We start from the raw sequence: 17,426 nt of genomic DNA, 5'->3' as shown, positions 1-17,426 counted from the left end.
AACCTTGCATTATCTAATTTCCTTGGTCACAAGCATTGGCATTAATGTCGAAGTTAGTCACCTGTTTTAAAAAAGTAAAAGTTGTTTTTCTTTTCAGGCAATTCCACTAAAATTTCCCAATACCTTTCAACATTAAAAATCTCCCAGAATCAGTCAGGACTTTGCCAGACAGGATAATTCAGGCCCAGACACGATACAGACAAACTGAAGGGGAAGGAAGGATGGTTAGTGGTGAGGGCCACTTACTGAGAATAGAATTGCTGGTGTTTATCCTTACCTCACCCAACAGCTTCCCTGGTGACCTGACATGCCACAGATGGGCTTAGTTTCCAAATGGGCAGTTTTCCTGGTCACAGAATCAGAGTAGCCTGTGTGTCCTTACAGCCAGAGGCAGGAACCTTGTGTTTTTTTTAAGTGGCCCAAGTTATCACGATTTGGTATACCCTGATTGTTTTTTCAACCAATGTTTTATTTGAGAACAGTTTTTTACATTTACAGAAAATTTGCAAAGACACTATGTACAAAGATTTCCTACATACATGACACTTACTTTCTCCTATGATTTTCTGGTATTATAAACATCTTACATTACTGTCTGTCTGTGAGAACGAATGAACCAATATTGATATATTATTCTTTTTTGTTGATATTTTTCCACTGATATTTAGAGAGAGTGGGAGGGAAGGAGAGAGGGAGAAAGAGAAAGAGACAGAAACATTGCTGTCTCTCACATTGATTGTTTGCCTCCCGCATGACCCCAACCAGGGATCAACCCTGAAACCCAGGTAGGTGCCCTTGATTGGAATTGAACTCGAGACCCTTCAGTCTGTAGGCTGACGCTGTAACCACTGAACCAAACTGGCCAGGGCTGATATATTTTTAACTACAGTCTATACTTTGCTCAAATTTCCTTATGTTTTACTGAATGCACTTTTTGTGTCCCTGGATCCCACCCAGGATATCACATTACATTTAGGCATCATGTTTCTTTTTTTTAATCCTCATCCGAGGACATTTTTCCATTTTTTGTACAGACAGAGTGGGAGGGAGAGAGAGGAAGAGAGAGAGGGGGAAACATCGACGTGAAAGGGACACATCGAGTGGCTGCCACCCGCACGACCAACCAGGGCCGGGGACAAACTGCAACCGAGGTACATGCCCTTAGCGGGAACCGAACCCGGGCCTCTCCGGACCACAGGTGGACGCTCTAACCGCTGAGCCAAACCGGCCAGGGTGGCATCATGTTTCTTTAGACTCCTCTTGGTTGTGATGGTTTCTCAGACTTTCTGTGTACGAGTGTTTTTTAAAAATTTTGATATAATTGACATATTATACTATTTACACTTTTAAAGTGTACCATTCAGTGAATTTTAGTACATTAAAAAATTGTGCTATCTAATTCCATAACATTTTCTTCATCTCTGTAAGAAAACACGTACCCCTGTAGCAGTCAGTCCCCATTCTTCCCTTCCCCCAGTTCCTGGCAACCACTAATCTATTATCTGCTTTTATGGATTTATCTATTCTAGACATTTCATAGAAATGGAATCACACAGTCTGTGGCCTTTTATTTCTTTATTTTTTTCCATTGATTTTTTATTTTTTAGAGAGAGTGGATGGAGGGAGGTAGAGAGGGAGAGAGAAGTATCGATGTGAGAGACACATCGATTGGTTGCCTCCTGCACAACCCAGACTGGGACCAGGGAGCAAACCTGCAACCCAGGTACATGCCCTTGACTGAGAATTAAACTCTCGACCCTTTGGTCTTCGGGCCAATGTTCTAAATACTGAGCCAAACCAGCCAGGGCTGATATATATACATGTATATATATATATATGTATGTTTTTAACTTTCTTTTATTTTATTATTATTATTATTATTTTTTAATCCTCACCCGAGGACATTTTTGCATTTTTTGTTCAGACAGAGCGGGAGGGAGAGAGAGGAAGAGAGAGAGAGAGAAACATCGATGTGAAGGGACACATCGAGTGGTTGCCACCCGCATGACCAACCAGCGCCGGGGACAAACTGCAACCGAGGTACGTGCCCTTAGCGGGAACCGAACCCGGGTCTCTCTGTACCGCAGGCCGACGCTCTAACTGCTGAGCCAAACTGGCCAGGGCTATTATTATATTTTTAATCCTCACAGAGGGGGGGAGAGAGAGAGAGAGAGAGAAACATCGATGAGAGAGAACATTGATTGGCCACCTCCTTCATGCCCCTCACTGGGGATTTGGTCCACAACATGGACATGTGTCCTGACCAGGAATCGAACTGGCAACCTCTTCTTGGTGCATGGGTCGATGCTCAACCACTGAGCCACACCGGCAGGACACCCCAGGATATTTTTCCATTGACTTTTTTAGATAGATTGGAAGGGAGGGAGAGAGAGAAGCAAACATCGATGTGAGACATCAATTGGTTGCCTCATGACCCCCACCAAGGCCAGGGATCAAACCCGAAACCCCGAGGTGTGTGCCTCTTACTGGGAATCAAACCCGAGACTTTGGGTCTGTGGGCCGACACTCTAATCTCTGAGCCAAACTGGCCAGGGCTGATTTCTCAGTCTTGATGTGAACTTTGATTACCTGGCAGAGGCAGTGTCTGCCAGATCTCTCTACTGTTCAAGTGCCCTGATTTTAATAAACATTTGTATCCATTTCCTCTTCACTATGACCATATGGTTATAATTCTAATATTAATTTTTTTGCTGTATAGATTTATTAAAGGGAAGGCTAGTTTTAACTTATTTGATTTGCATTCATACTTTATTTTATTTTTTATTAAAAATTATTTTTTCTTTATTGATTTTAGAGAGAGAGGAATGAAGAGGAAGAGAGGGATAGAAACATCATGAGAGAGAACATCGACTGGCCGCCTCCTGCATGCCCCCCCATTGGGGATCCGACTTACAACCTGGGCATGTGCCCTGACCGGGAATCAAACTGGTGACCTCCTGGTGCGTGGGTCGACACTCAACCACCGAGGCACACTGGCCGGGCTGGATTCATACTTTAAATAAAGACCTTCTATTTTTCAGATAGAAGACATTTAATTACATAAAAAATTTCACACTGGCCCTGGCCAGTGTGGCTCAGCGGTTAGAGCGTCGGCCCGTGGACCAGAGAGTCCCTGGTTCAGTTCCTGCTAAGGGCACGTACCTCAGTTGCAGTTTGTCCTTGGCCCTGGTTGGGGTTGTGTGTGTGGCAGCCACTTGATGTGTCTCTCGCACATCGATGTTTCTCAGTCTCTCTTCCCCTCTCTCTCCCTCCCACTCTATCTAAAGATAAGTGCAAAAATGTCCTCGGGTGAGGACAAAAAAAGTCACACTGCAGTGATTTGCAGATATTTCAAATAAATATTTAATATCCAGTGTTGGTGAGATTGTACAGCAGACATTTCATAGGCTGTTTGGGGTAAGGGTGAATGAAGACGGGAGGAAATTTGGCAACTCACACCAAAGCATTGAAATGTGCCACCCGATTCCATCAATTCTACATTTAGAACTTTATACGAAGAAAATAAATATGTACTCAAAGATTTGTCCAAAAACAAACAAACAAAAAAACCCAAACCAATTATTATAAGATTATTTATAGAAACCAAAAATTGAAAATAACCTAAGTGCTCCAAATAGGAAATTAGCTTTAAAATTGACACAACAGCTCTGGTCGGTTTGGCTCAGCGGTTAGAGAGAGCTTCGACCTGTGGTCCAGAGAGACCTGGGTTCGGTTCCCGCTAAGGGCATGTACCTTGGTTGCAGTTTGTCCCTTGCCCTGGTTGGTCGTACGGGTGGCAACCACTGGATGTGTCCCTTTCACGTCGATGGTTTTTGACACAACACCATTTAGAAGGACGTAAAGACGTGAAAAAATGATCACAATTTATTAAGTAGAAAAAAATGGTTAAAAACTGTATATGCAAACATTCTATTTGCATAGGAAAAATAATGGAAGAATATCTATGAAAATGTTACATGTATATTCAGGTAATGGGTCAGTAATTTAATTGTTTCTGTTCATTTATTTGTATTTCCCTACAATCTATATGTTTTGCCCTGGTTGGTGTGGCTCAGCGATTACAGCATCAACCCTTGGACCAAAGAGTCTTGGGTTCGATTCTTGGTCAAGAGCACGTACCTGGGTTGCAGGTTCCACCCTTGGTCCCAATCAGGGTTGTACGAGAGGCAACCAATCGATGTGTCTCTCTCAAATCAATGTTTCTTTCCCTCCCTCCCTCTCTTCCACTCTATCTAAAAAAAAAAATCAATGAAAAAATATCCTTGGGTGTGGCTCAGTGGTTGAGTTTAGACCCATGCACCAAGAGGCTACTGGTTCAATTACCAGTCAGGGCACATGCCCAGGTTGTGGGCCTGATACCCTGTGGGGGGTGTGCAGGAGACAGCCAATCGATGTTCTCTCTCATCGATGTTTCTAATTCTCTCTCCCTCTCCCTCTCTCTCTGAAATCAATAAAGAAAAAATATTAAAAAAACATCGCTTCTCAGCTTTTTGGCTAAGATCAAGTGTAAAAATATTAAAAAACAAACAAAACAATATTTTGTTTAGTGATAAGGAAAAATCAATTTATTTTAATTAATTAATTAATTTTTATTACAGATGTTTCTTCTTTTTTCCCCCATTGATATCCTCCTCCTTGCTTTTTCCACTCCCTCCCCTGCCTTTATGCACTGTTGTCTGTGTCCATTGGTTATGCATATATGCATATAAGTTCTTTGGTTTCTCTCTTCCTGCTCCCCCACCCACTTTCCTCTGAGGTTTGTCAGTCTGTTCCCTATTTCCATGTCTCTGTATCTATTTTGTTTGTCAGCTTATTTTGTTATTTGTATTCCACAAATAAGTCAAATCATGTGATACTTATCTTTCTCTGACTGGCTTATTTCCCTTAGCATAGTACTCTCCAGGTCCCTCTATGTCATCTCAAAGGGTAAAAGATCTTTCTTTCTTACAGCTGTATAGTACTCCACTGTGTACATGTACCACAGCTTTTTATCCATTCATCTACTGGTGGATACTTGGGTTGTTTCCAGATCTTTGCTATTATAAATAGTGTTGCTATGAACATAGGGGTGCATGTATTCTTTCTGATTGGTGTTTCAGGCTTCTTAAGATATATTCCTAAAAGTGGGATCACTGAGTCAAATGGCAGTTCAATTTTTAATTTTTTGAGTAAACACCATGTTGTTTTCCATAGTGGCTACATCAGTCTGCATTCCCACCAGCAATGTGCTAGAGTCCCCTTTTCTCCACATCCTCACAGACCCTTGTTTGATGATTTGTTGCTGTCAGCCATTCTGGCAGGTGTGAGGTGATACTTCATAGTCATTTTAATTTGCATCTCTCTGATGATTAGTGACATTGAGCACATTTTCATATGTCTCTTGGACATTTGTATGTCTTCTTTGGAGAAGTATCTATTCAGGTCCTCTGACCATTTTTTAATTGGATTGTTTGTCTTCCTTTTGTTGAGTTGCATGAGTACTTTATACATTTTGAAAATTAACCCTTTATCCAATATATCATTGGCAAATATGTTCTCCCATACAGTGGGTTCCCTTCTCATTTTGATGCTGGTTTCTTTTGCTGTGCGGAAACCTTTTAGTTTGATGTAGCCCCTGTCTTGTTCCTGTTCTTTTTTTTTTTAATCCTCACCCGAGGACATTTTTTGCATTTATCTTCAGATAGATTGGGAGGGAAAAAGGGAGGAAGAGAGAGAAACATCGATGTGAGAGAGACACATCCACTGGTTGCCATCCACACAGCCCCAACCGGGGCAGGGACAAACTGCAACCAAGGTACTGCCCTTAACGGGAACCGAACCCAGGACTCTCTGGTCCACAGGCCGACGCTCTAACCACTGAGCAAAACCAGCCGGGGCTTGTTCCTGTTATTAAAGGAAATGCTTTTAGTTTTTGCCCTCTGAGTATAATAATAGCCCTGGCCAGTTTGGCTCAGCGGTTAGAGCGTCGGCCTGCGGTACAGAGAGACCCGGGTTCGGTTCCCGCTAAGGGCACGTACCTCGGTTGCAGTTTGTCCCCGGCCCTGGTTGGTCGTGTGGGTGGCAGCCACTCGATGTGTCCCTTCACATCGATGTTTCTCTCTCTCTCTCTTCCTCTCTCTCCCTCCCGCTCTATCTGAACAAAAAATGGAAAAATGTCCTCGGGTGAGGATAAAAAAAAAAAAATGAGTGCTGGTCCAGCTGGTGTGGCTCAGTGGTTGAGCCTCAACCCATTCACTGGGAGGTCACTGATTCAAATCCCGGTCAGGGCACATGCTCAGGTTGTGGGCCACATTCCCGGAGGAGGGCATGCAGGAGGCAGTTAATTGATGTTCTCTGTCATTGATGTTTCTATCTCTCCCTCTCTCTTCCTCTCTCTCTAAAATCAGTAAAGAAAAAAAAATGGGTGCTGGATTTTGCCACTTTTTCAGCATCTATTAATGTGATTATATGATTTTTATCTTTTATTTTATTTATGTGGTGTGTCACATTTACTGATTTGCAAATATTGTACCAGCCTTGCATCCCTGGGATAAATCTCACTTGGGCATGGTGAATAATTTTTTAAATATATTGCTGGATCTGATTTGCTAATATTTTGTTGAGTATTTTGGTGTCTTTGTTCATCAGCAATATTGGCCTGTAATTTTCTTTCTTTGTAGTGTCTTTATCTGTTTGGGATTAGGATTATGCTGGTCTCATAAAAAGATCTTGAAAGTCTTTCTTCCTCTTTAATTTTTTGGAATAATTTGAGGAGAACAGATGTTAGTTCTTCTTTGAATGTTTGGGAAAACTCCCCTTTGAAGCCATCTGGACCAGGGCTTTTGTTTGCTGGAAGTTTATTTTACTACTTCTACTCCTGGTTGAGTTTTGAAAGACTGTATGATTCTAGGAATTTGTCCATTTCACCTAGGTTGTCCAATTTGTTGGCATATAATTGTTCACAGTATTTTCTTACAATTCTTTGTATTTCTATGGTGTTGATTGTTACTTCATCTCTTTCATTCCTGATTTTATTAATTTGGATTCTCTCTCTTTGTTTCTTGGTGAGTTTGGCTAAAGGTTGATCAGTCATGCCTATCTTTTCAAAGAACCAGTTCTTGGTTTCACTGATATTTTGTATTGTTTTTTAGTCTTTATCTCATTTATTTCTACTCTGATCTTTATTATTTCCTTCCTTCTACTAACTCTGGGTTTTTCTTTTTGTTCTCTTTCTAATTCTTTAAATTGTAGGGTCAGATAGTTTATTAGGATTTTTTCTTGTTTCTTGAGATAGACCTGTAGAAAAAAATCAGTCTTAGTTTTAAAAGTCATTTTTATTTACTATATTAAATGATATGATTTCTGTGTGTTTAGCCATTAATGTGAACGTTAGAAAGAAATCTAACAAATACCTTTCTCATAATACTTGGCCAAACCCAGCTCTACTCTTTTATTTTCTGTATCAGCTATGGTCCCTACACCAAAGAAATGACTGCTCAAATTGGGTAATTTGCAGAGAGTGCAGTACAGGGGATCATGTTGCACGCTAAGGCCAATGACTTTTGAGTAACCATTTTTGTGTTGAAAGGATGAGGAGAGAGAGTGGTCACCAGAATTCAGAAAAAGAAGTATGGAGAGAGGGCTCAGATCCTGGCACAGCCCAACCTGCTGCCACCCCACAAAAAGGGAGCTGGGGCAATAAATACCCCAACTCATGTCCCTTCTTTTCTTTGCTCTCCTTCTTGAGCTACCCATTAGCTAAGGCTACCAGAAACAACAGGGCATCACAGTCTATTGATGTGGTCAGCTTCTCTGAGCAAAAAGCAGAGAGAAGATTCAGAGTGGGTCTGGAGGCATGGTCAGAGGACAACCAGTACGATGGCCATGTGACCTTGGATGAGTTGTTTAACTTCTGTAGTACAGTAGTCCCCACCTATCCATGGGAGATACTTTCCAAGACCCCCAGTGGGTGCCTGAAATCACAGATAGTGCCAAACCCCATACATACTGTTTTTATCCTATACATACATCCCTATGATAAAGTTTAATTTATAAATTAGGCACAGTAAGAGATCAACACCAACAATAAAATAGACCAATTATAATAATATACTGTAATATGTTATGTGAATGTGCTCTCCCTCAAAATATCTTGTACTGTACTCATCCTTCTTGTGATGATGTGAGATAAATTGAGGTACTCAGAATGTTGTGCAATTTAAAACTTATAAATTGCTTATTTCTGGAATTTTCTTTTTAATATATTTGGACTATGGTTGACGGTGAGTAACTGAACCTGTGGAAAGTGATCACAGATGACAGGGACTACTGTATAATAAGAAATATATTTGGTCTTTATCCCTGGTTCCCAGTACAGGTCTCCAAAACCCCTGGAATTTCCTGAGTGACAGGAGGGTTTTCTGTTTTTCATAACAAGCTCCTTTCAATCACACCTTGAGTCCATACTAATGCGATGACTTGGGGTAGGGCCCCTAGATAGCCTCAGGATGGCGCTGGTCACCAGAAAGACCAAGTGGTTGGAAATTGTAGCCCAAGCATAGACCTCTGGGGAGAAGAGGGGAGCCGGAGATTAAGTTCTATAGCAACTCCTGAAGAACATTTAATGAGCTTTTGGATTGGTAAACACATGGAGGTGCCGGGTGTGGGGGTGTGGGCTGTGCCTGGAGAGACAGGAAAGTTCAGAGCCCACCTCCCCGCATACCTTGTCCTGTGCATCCCTTCCATCTGGCTGTTTCTGAGTTGTATCCTTTATAATAAAATGGTGATAGTAAGTAAATTGTTTCCCGAGTTCTGTGAGCCCTAGAGCAACATGAGGAGGGGTTGTGGAACCCCTGATTTACAACTGATCAGTCAGAAATACAGGAGGCCTGGACTTGGAATTGGCATCTGAAGTGGGGGTAGTCTTGTGGCATTGAGGCTTTAACCTGTGGGTGTGACCATAATTCTAGGCCATATCACAACTGAATTGCTGTTGGTGGCCAGAGAATAGAGGAATAGGTGGGTATGAGGAACCCCCCCACCCCCACCCCACATTTGGTGTCAGAAGTGTTCTGTGGGTAGAAACAAGAACCTCTTTGTGTCTCAATTTCTCATTTTTAAAGTGAGAATAAAAATACCAACCTTACCGGGGAATTGACAAGATTGAATGAGTTAATACACACAAAGAACTTATCATGATCCTTAGGCAGGGGCAGTTTTTATTAAAATGTTATTAATTTTGCTCGCATGGTGTGTCTCAGTGGATTGAGCATTGTCCAATGGACTGCGAGGTCCTGGTTCTATTCCCAGTCAGGGAACATGCCCAGGTTGCAGGCTTAATCCCCAGTAGGGGGCGTGTGAGAGGCAGCTGATGGATGTTTCTCTCTCTCTAAAAAAAAAAAATCAATATATATGTATTTTTAACTTTTTATTTATTTATTTTTTTATTTTATTTTTTTTGGTATGTGCTCCTAGCGGGAACTGAACCTGGGACTCTCTGGTGCGCGGGCCGACGCTCCAACTGCTGAGCCAAACCGGCCAGGGCTATATATGTATTTTTAAAATGTTATGAATTTTGAGGAGTTGGCTCTGCAACATTAATGTGTAGATAAGAATGTTTAACCCCTAATATTGTGGTTAGCATTAATTAAATCTCTTCCTTGCCAGATATAGTTGAAATTCACCCTTTCTTCAATGTCTACTTCTCTTTTTCTTCTTGGCTGTGTGGAGATACCCATCCCAGTACACTTGAGCTAGGCAGGGACATATGACTAGCTTTGGCCAATCGAATATGATCAGAAGGGATGGTCACTTCCTTTCTGAGGCAGCAAAAAGCCTCTGCAAGATTCTCCAGGCTCAACTTCTCCTTTGTAAAGGAGGCCTGGTGTTGAGAGGGTAGTCACAAGACAGAAAACACCTGGATCCCTGAGTCACTGTGCACCATCCTGTGGTGAATAGTAGCCCTGAAGGGTTACTGGACTCAGCACCAGCTTTGCCTGAGCAAGATATAAACTTTTGTGATATTTAGCCAGTTAGATGTGTTTGTTATTGTTACTTTCTCGTTCACCGCAGCATAGCCTATCCTAACTAGCACAACATCTTGGTGGATGTTTCCAGAAAGAAACCAGGCTGTTTGTTTGGGGGATCCAGGGCACCACCTCTTAAGTCTTTTTATCCTATGATCTTTTCTAACAAGCTGCTGCGGTAGCTGCTGGGAGAAACCACAGAAACACCCTTTGCCAACTGTATCAGCACCATCAGTTCTTAATGACCCCTGGGGAGGGAGCTATGGTGCTAATTTTTTGATAAGAAAAGAAAATGGCTTGTAAACGGTTCTGATCTGCCAGGCCATGATTGCTGTGCCCCGGTTTGGGCAGAGCCGAGAACCTGCCCATGTTCGCATTCCAATCATGTTTGCTTCTGTTTATATGTAGTGGGCAGCCTCTAAGGGGGTCCCTAAAATCCGCATCTCTTCTTATTCATGTCCTTGTGTAATTCCCTTCCCTTTAGTGTGAATTGGATTTACTGACTTGCTTCTGATGAATAGGAAAAAGGCAAGTGATGGACCCCACATCCAAGCGTTGGTTATAAAAAAACAGTGGCTTCTGTCTTGGGTGCCCCCTTTTTCTCCCTCCCTCTGCTGAAAGAGGCCAGCTGCCAGGTTGTGAGCTACCCCAAAGAGAGTTAATTAACATAACTATTATCCACACTGTTTTCTTTCCCAAGGGGATTACAACTAGCCCACTTTTTAATCCCTCAACCCTCCCCCACACCCCAGGCAACCTTTGATCTGTTTTCTGTGAGTGTAGATTGGTTTGCATTTTCTTTAATTTTATGTAAAGGGAATGAATTAGAAAGCAAATATTCTATGTTAGTCTGGCTTCTTTCACCCAGCATAATTATTCTGAGATTCACCCATGTTGTGTATCAATAGTTTATTCCATTTTACTGCTATGTGGTAGTATAGATGTATGGATGTGCCGCAAGCTGGCTGTTCACCTGTTGATGGGCATTCAGGTTGCTTCCAGTTTTGGGCTATTACAAACAGAGCTGATATGAACATTCATGCATAAATATGGCTTTCTTTTCTCTTTGGTAATTACCTAGGAATGCAATACTTCTGGGTATTTATCCAAGAAAATACAAAAACACTAATTCACTAAGATATATGCAGCCCTATGTTCATTGCAGTATTATTTACAATAGCCAAGAGATGGAAACAACCTAGTGTCCATCAGTTGATGAATGGATAAAGATGTGGGAGATATCTCTATATATCTCTATATATCTATATCTATCTATCTATCTATCTATCTATCTATCTATCTATCTATAAATATAATAAAATACTACTCAGCCATAAAAACAGAATGAAATCTTGCCTTCTGTGACAATGTAAATGGACCTTGAGGGTATTATGCTAAGTAAAATAAGTGAGACCAGGGAAAGATAATACCATATATTTCACACATCTGTGAAATTCAAACAAAGCAAAACAAGTGAAAACATGAAACAAAAGGAAATCCATAGACAAGGAACAAATTAGTGGTTACCAGAGGGAAACAAAACCACAGGTGGGCGGGTAAAAGGGGTTAAGGGAGTCAACTATCTGGTGTCTGATGGTAACTAAACTTTTGGGGGTGATCATTTTGAAATGTATACAGATGTCAAATTATAGTATTGTACACCTGAAACATATATAACATTATATACCAATTTTACCTTGATAAAAATACAAACTCTTGAATTATCTTTCAAAGTGATTGTACCATTTTAGATTCCCATAAGAATTCTATGGGATGTTTCACAACCCTGGCACTAACCCACTAAACACCAGAGGCCCCATTCATTGTAAGACAACTCAATCCCCAACTCCCCTACAAATGCCCCCCCCCCCCCCCCCCTCATGGAGCAGTGCTGCCACAATTGCAAATCACTAGATCAGAAGCTCTTTGTTCCAGGGGTAGGCAAAGATAAGCCCCCATTCAGGAACTAAGGAAGAAAATAGTGTGAACCCATATTTGTGAACTGAATTTATGGTGCCCAAGGTACAAGATGGTTACAAGAATGAGGGGGTAACTACCAGTGGTACATCTTGGCTTGGCTATGCATTTTGTGGTTCTTCAGTTTCTGAAAAGACCAAAATGCTCTTATTTAAAGAACTAAGGTTTATATGCAATGGTGGTTAGAGCCTAGAGTCAGATGATCCATTTGCTTTCTATTTTTAACTTTCTCTGTGGCCCTGGAGCCTACCAGAGCTTCCCTGGGGTAAAAATAAGTGGTGTTTGGTAATCCCGAGCTGAAAGGTGGTACTTAAGTCAAAAGTACACCTGAACTCAGCTAATTTGCACTAATCACTTACCCCCAGCCATGGATCAGCCAGAGGGGAAAACATCACTATGATGCAACCACAACCAGACATTGCAGGATGCCACCCACGCTCAAACCCTTTTCTGATTTCTAAAACCTTTATCCCAGCCCCCTTTAAACTGGAGTGTGCCTCAGAATCCCCTGGAGGCCTTGTTAAAACACAGATTGCCTGGTCCCACCTCTAGAGATCTTTATTTCATGTAGCTAGAGAGGTGCCTGAGAAGTTTTATTTCTAACAAGTTTCCAGGTGGTGCTGATGCTGCTGGTCTAGGGGCCACACTCTGAGACCCACTCCGCTATTAGAAGCCTCAATTTAAAGTCTAAACATGGCCCCTGCCTTTATGGAACATTCTAGTGGGGGTGAGAAGATATGTACAAGCAAGTGACATGAATGTACCTTGTTCATTCCAAGATTAGTAAGTACCTTAGGTGAAGTGGTAAAAAGTGATGGGGTCTGATTTGAGCCTTGTGGTCGCCGTGCTTGGTCGCCTTGTGCTCTGGGCTCACGCCACAAGTGTTGGCCTGGTCAGGGTGCAGCAGCTTTCCCAGGAGCAGGGCACCACCCTTGGTGGGAGCACCAACAGCGTGGTGAAGTTCTTTACATTTGGCGTCAACAGAATTTTGTTATCAGTGTGGCATTTACCCATCCAAAACCTTTACTCGAGTACAGAGATATGGATTCAGCTTGCTTGTAACTACTGATCTTGAGCTCCTGAAATACCTACCCAATGCGGTGGAACAACTAAAAGATTGGTCATACAAGTGTTCAGTGCAGAAACTGGGAGTAGTCATCTCGAATATTGAACATGGGGAGGCCCTTGAAAGATGGCAGTTTGATACTGAATGTGACAAGACTGCTGAAGATGACATTACACCCAGAGAATAGTCTCAGAAAGCAATCCAAGGTGAAATCTGCTCGGTGATCAGACAGACCACAGCTAAAGTGACATCTCTGACACTGTCAGAAGTTTCTTTTAAAAATATATATATACATATATATGTATACACATACACACACACACACACACACATATATATACTTTTATTGATTTTTAGAGGGAGAGGGAGAAAAAATCGAAACATTGATGTGAAAAAGAACCATTGATCGGCTGCCTCCTGTACGCCCCCTACTGGGGCTCTAGCCCAAAACCCATGTGCCCTGACCGGGAATCGAACCGGGACATCTCAATCCATGGGACAATGCTCAACCCACTGAGCCACACCGGCTGGGCTGCTGGAAGTTTCTTGTTCATTTGATCTGCTCATCTATACAGACAAAGATTTGGTTGTACCTGAAAAGTGGGAAGAGTCAGGACCACAGGTCATCACCAATTTTGAGCAAGTCCGTCTGCATTCCTTCACTACTACAATCCCCAAAGTAAACAGCATGGTGGCCTATAAAATCCTGTCTGTGACTGAATATGAGATAAGAACAATAATGAAATTCTTAAATGTGTGCTTCCTGAAACCAAGTCAACTATAGTTCATGTTTTATTTCATTGATGTATTTTTATTATCTTTTTTTTTTTTTTGGTACATGCCCCTAGCGGGAACCGATCCCGGGACTCTCTGGTCCGCAGGCCGACACTCTAACTGCCGAGCCAAACCGGCCAGGGCTTATTGATGTATTTTTAGATGGGGAAAACTTCACACTATACTTTACTGAACTGTGCATATTGTTCCATTTTTGGTACCGGTTTTTTTTTTTTTTTATCCTCACCAGAGGACATTTTTTTCAATTTTTTGTTCAGATAGAGCGGGAAGGAGAGAGAGGGAGAGAGAGAGAGAAACATCGACGTGAAAGGGACACATCGAGTGGCTGCCACCCGCACGACCAACCAGGGCTGGGGACAAACTGCAATCAAGGTACATGCCCTTAGCGGGAACTGAACCGGATCTCTCGGGACTGCAGGCCAACGCTCTAACTTCTGAGCCAAACCGGCCAGGGATTTTTTTTTTTTGGTACCTGTTTGATTTTTCAATGGGTTGATGTCATTTTTTGCACACTATTCAAAGGGAACCAGCAGATTATATCAGCATGGTAATATCAATTTCTTTGACGGTGGTAACTGGAGATGGAAAACTTTTGCTATAAAGCTAAATGCCTTCCTAAATCAGACCTTTTGATCAGTGAAAAAAGTCAGACCTAATAGGCTACATGTTTTATGATTCCATTTCTATGAAATATCCAGAACAGCACGTCCATAGGCAGAAAGTAGATTAATGGTTCCCAGGGCTGGGGTGGAGGGAATGGGGAGTGACTGCTAATGGGCATGACGTTTCTACAAAGGGTCATGAAAATGTTCTGGAATTAAATAGTGGTGATAGTTGCACAACTTAATGAATGTACTAAAACCACTGACCTGTACACTTTGAAATGGTGGATTTCATGGTGTGCAAATTATATTTTAATAATAAAAATAATTTGAGGAAGGTGCACTTTGTTCTAGTTTGCACATAGGCTGGAAATATATGGACCGATGGTGGTCCCCAAAACAAGGCTTCTGGGAATTCATCTCAGTGACCTAGGCATGGGGGTGTGTGGCAGAAAGAGAGCAAGCTTCTAATTCTGAATAGACACTGTGTGGCAGACTGTGTTGGCACCTGCCCGTCTCTCCTTGGCATTCACCGTGCTTCTGAATGTCATCCTTCTGTTAGCTCCTATGATTCTTTGGCTGAGGCCTTGCTGTGGCTGCAGCAGTGTACTCAACCTGCTCATAGGGTGGCTGGAAGTGCTGGTACATTACCACCACCCACCCAGTCTCAACCAGTGATGGACAGGATCCCAACTTCCTCACTCCTGGAGGTCCCCAGAGGGGTAGAATCCCAGCTGCCCGCAGCAGTAACTTGCCCATTAATGCACCCCACATTGGGTCCTCACCTTCCCTGCCTCCCTTCTCTGTTCTGGGCTCACCTCCCAAATCAACTACCCGCTCTCTGATCCTTGTTTCATGTTCTGCTTCTGGGAGAACCCAACCTAGGTATTTTTTGAAATTTTTTCATAGGAGACACAGTGTTTTCCTCATCAGAAAATAAAATATTTTTCTCAAGTTTTGAGAGATCTAAGAGCGATCACCTCATCTCTGGAAGAACATTCTGGCTGAAGGAGAGGTTGAAGGTATTTATCAAGTGCCTACTACATGCCAGGGACTGTTCTAGGGACTGGAGATGTAGAAATGAACAGGGCAGCAGCCAGACATGGCCCCTGCCCTTATGGAACATTCTAGTGAGGGTGAGGAGCTACGTACAAGCAAATGAGAAGATGAGTGTGCCTTGTTCATCCCAAGATTAGTAAGTACCATGAAGAGAAATCTGGATGAAGTGGTAAAAAGTGATGGGAGTCTGACTGGCTGGCTGGTCAGGGAGGGCTGCTTGAAGGAAGTGACATTTGAATGGAGACCTGAATGACAAGAAGGAGCCTGATAGACACTAGGACCTGTGTTGTGAGAACAGCCAGTAAGTGCCTTCCATGCCCTGGCCGGTTTGGCTCAGTGGTTGGAGCATGGGCCTGCGGACCAGAGAGTCCTGAGTTCAGTTCCTGCTGGGCACATACCAAAAAAAAGAAAGTGCCTTCCCACTCAAGATGAAGTCTATGGACCAGCAGCCTTGGCATCACTGGGAGCTTGTTAGAAATGCAGACTCTCAGGTCCCAGCCCAGATCCACAGAACCAGACTCTGCATTTGAGTGCGATTCCCAGGTGATTCGTGTGAGTCACAGAGTAGCGGACTGAATACGAGGGCCTGAGTTACTGCTGTTTCAGGATGCGGGCTGCAGTCAGCAGTGTGTAGACATCTTGCCTCAATAAGAAGCTGGTTCTCTGTGATACCTGCGTTGGCAAATGGACCTGAGACTTTTTGTTTACAGAGCTGTGACATTTTAAAAAAACTATTATTATTATTTCTAATCCTTACCCAAGGCCATGCTTATTGATTTTTTTAGAGTGGGGAAAGGAGGGAGAGAGAGAGAGACAGAGAGATATTGATTTGATAGAGAAACATCAGTTGGTTGCCTCCCACTTGTGCCCCCACTGGGGCTGGAACCCACAATGTAGGTATGTGCCCTGACTGGGAATTGAACCCGAAATCTTTTGATGCACGGGACGACACTCCAGCAAGCTGAGCCACACCAGCCAGGGCAGAGCTGTGCCACTTTTAAAACAGTTTTCAGGAAAATAAAAAAATCATTTAGCAGTCAGAAACAGGAGACCTGAGAGACAGTCTATTAGGAGGTGCCTTTCATGGTGATATCAGCATTGTGCTGAAGTGGGCCTCCAACCCAGGCTCTCAGTACCTGCATCAAGTTGGGAAGGCCACAGGCAGTCTTCCGAAAATACATTTAATTGCCTGTGATTCCCCCCTCAGATGACAGTCAGAATGAGAGGTCATGTTTTTAACCTGAGTACTATCTGATAACCTATAGCAACTTGCAGCTACAGTTCCAGGCTGAAGACTAGCCATGGAAGGAACATGCTGTTCTAACGGGTAAAAGTTGCATAAATAGTGGGTAAAAGCAAAGTGAAAAAGCACAAAAAAGAAAACCCTCAAATCTCTCCAAACTACAGAGTATTTTATTTATTTAGCACTGGGAAAATTACCATGAGCATGACATTATATAATGAGTAATGACTTGTATTTAGCTGTTGATACAGAGAGCTGACCACAGTCACTTATATAAACTAGAGGTTTTTACCTCTACTTAAAAAAAAAAAAAATGTCTAGAGGTAGCCCAGGGATGACCACAAATTCATCAAGAGACTTCCTCCTTTCTGCTCCACCATCCTTAGCATATGGCTTCCTTCCTCAAGGTTACCTCATGGTCAAAGATGGCTGCTACGGCCCTTGCTATTTTGTTTGTGTTCCAGAAAACAGGAAGGAGGAAGTAGCAAGAGCAAGAGGGCAAGCCAAGTTAGTTCCCTTTAAATAGCTTTCCTGGAAGCCCCACCCAATAACTTCCTCTTATTTCATCATCCTCCCTCAGCTGCAAAGGGGGCTGGGAAATGTAGTTCTTAAGCTGGGCTCATTGCCCACTTGAATACAATTTAGGCTCTGTTAGTAAA

The 17,426-nt window shown here is 42.5% G+C and overlaps 1 pseudogene; it reads left to right on the top strand.

Moving 5' to 3' along the window:
* The first annotated feature begins 12,816 nt into the window (after positions 1-12,816).
* Positions 12,817-13,852, top strand: LOC118642133 (annotated as a pseudogene).
* The last annotated feature ends 3,574 nt before the right edge of the window (positions 13,853-17,426 follow it).

Source organism: Molossus molossus, unplaced genomic scaffold (genome assembly GCF_014108415.1).
Source record: "Molossus molossus isolate mMolMol1 unplaced genomic scaffold, mMolMol1.p scaffold_m16_p_3, whole genome shotgun sequence".
Lineage (NCBI taxonomy): Eukaryota > Metazoa > Chordata > Mammalia > Chiroptera > Molossidae > Molossus > Molossus molossus.
The sequence above is the reverse complement of the archived record's forward strand: the minus strand, read 5'-3'. Positions and strand labels throughout refer to the sequence as shown.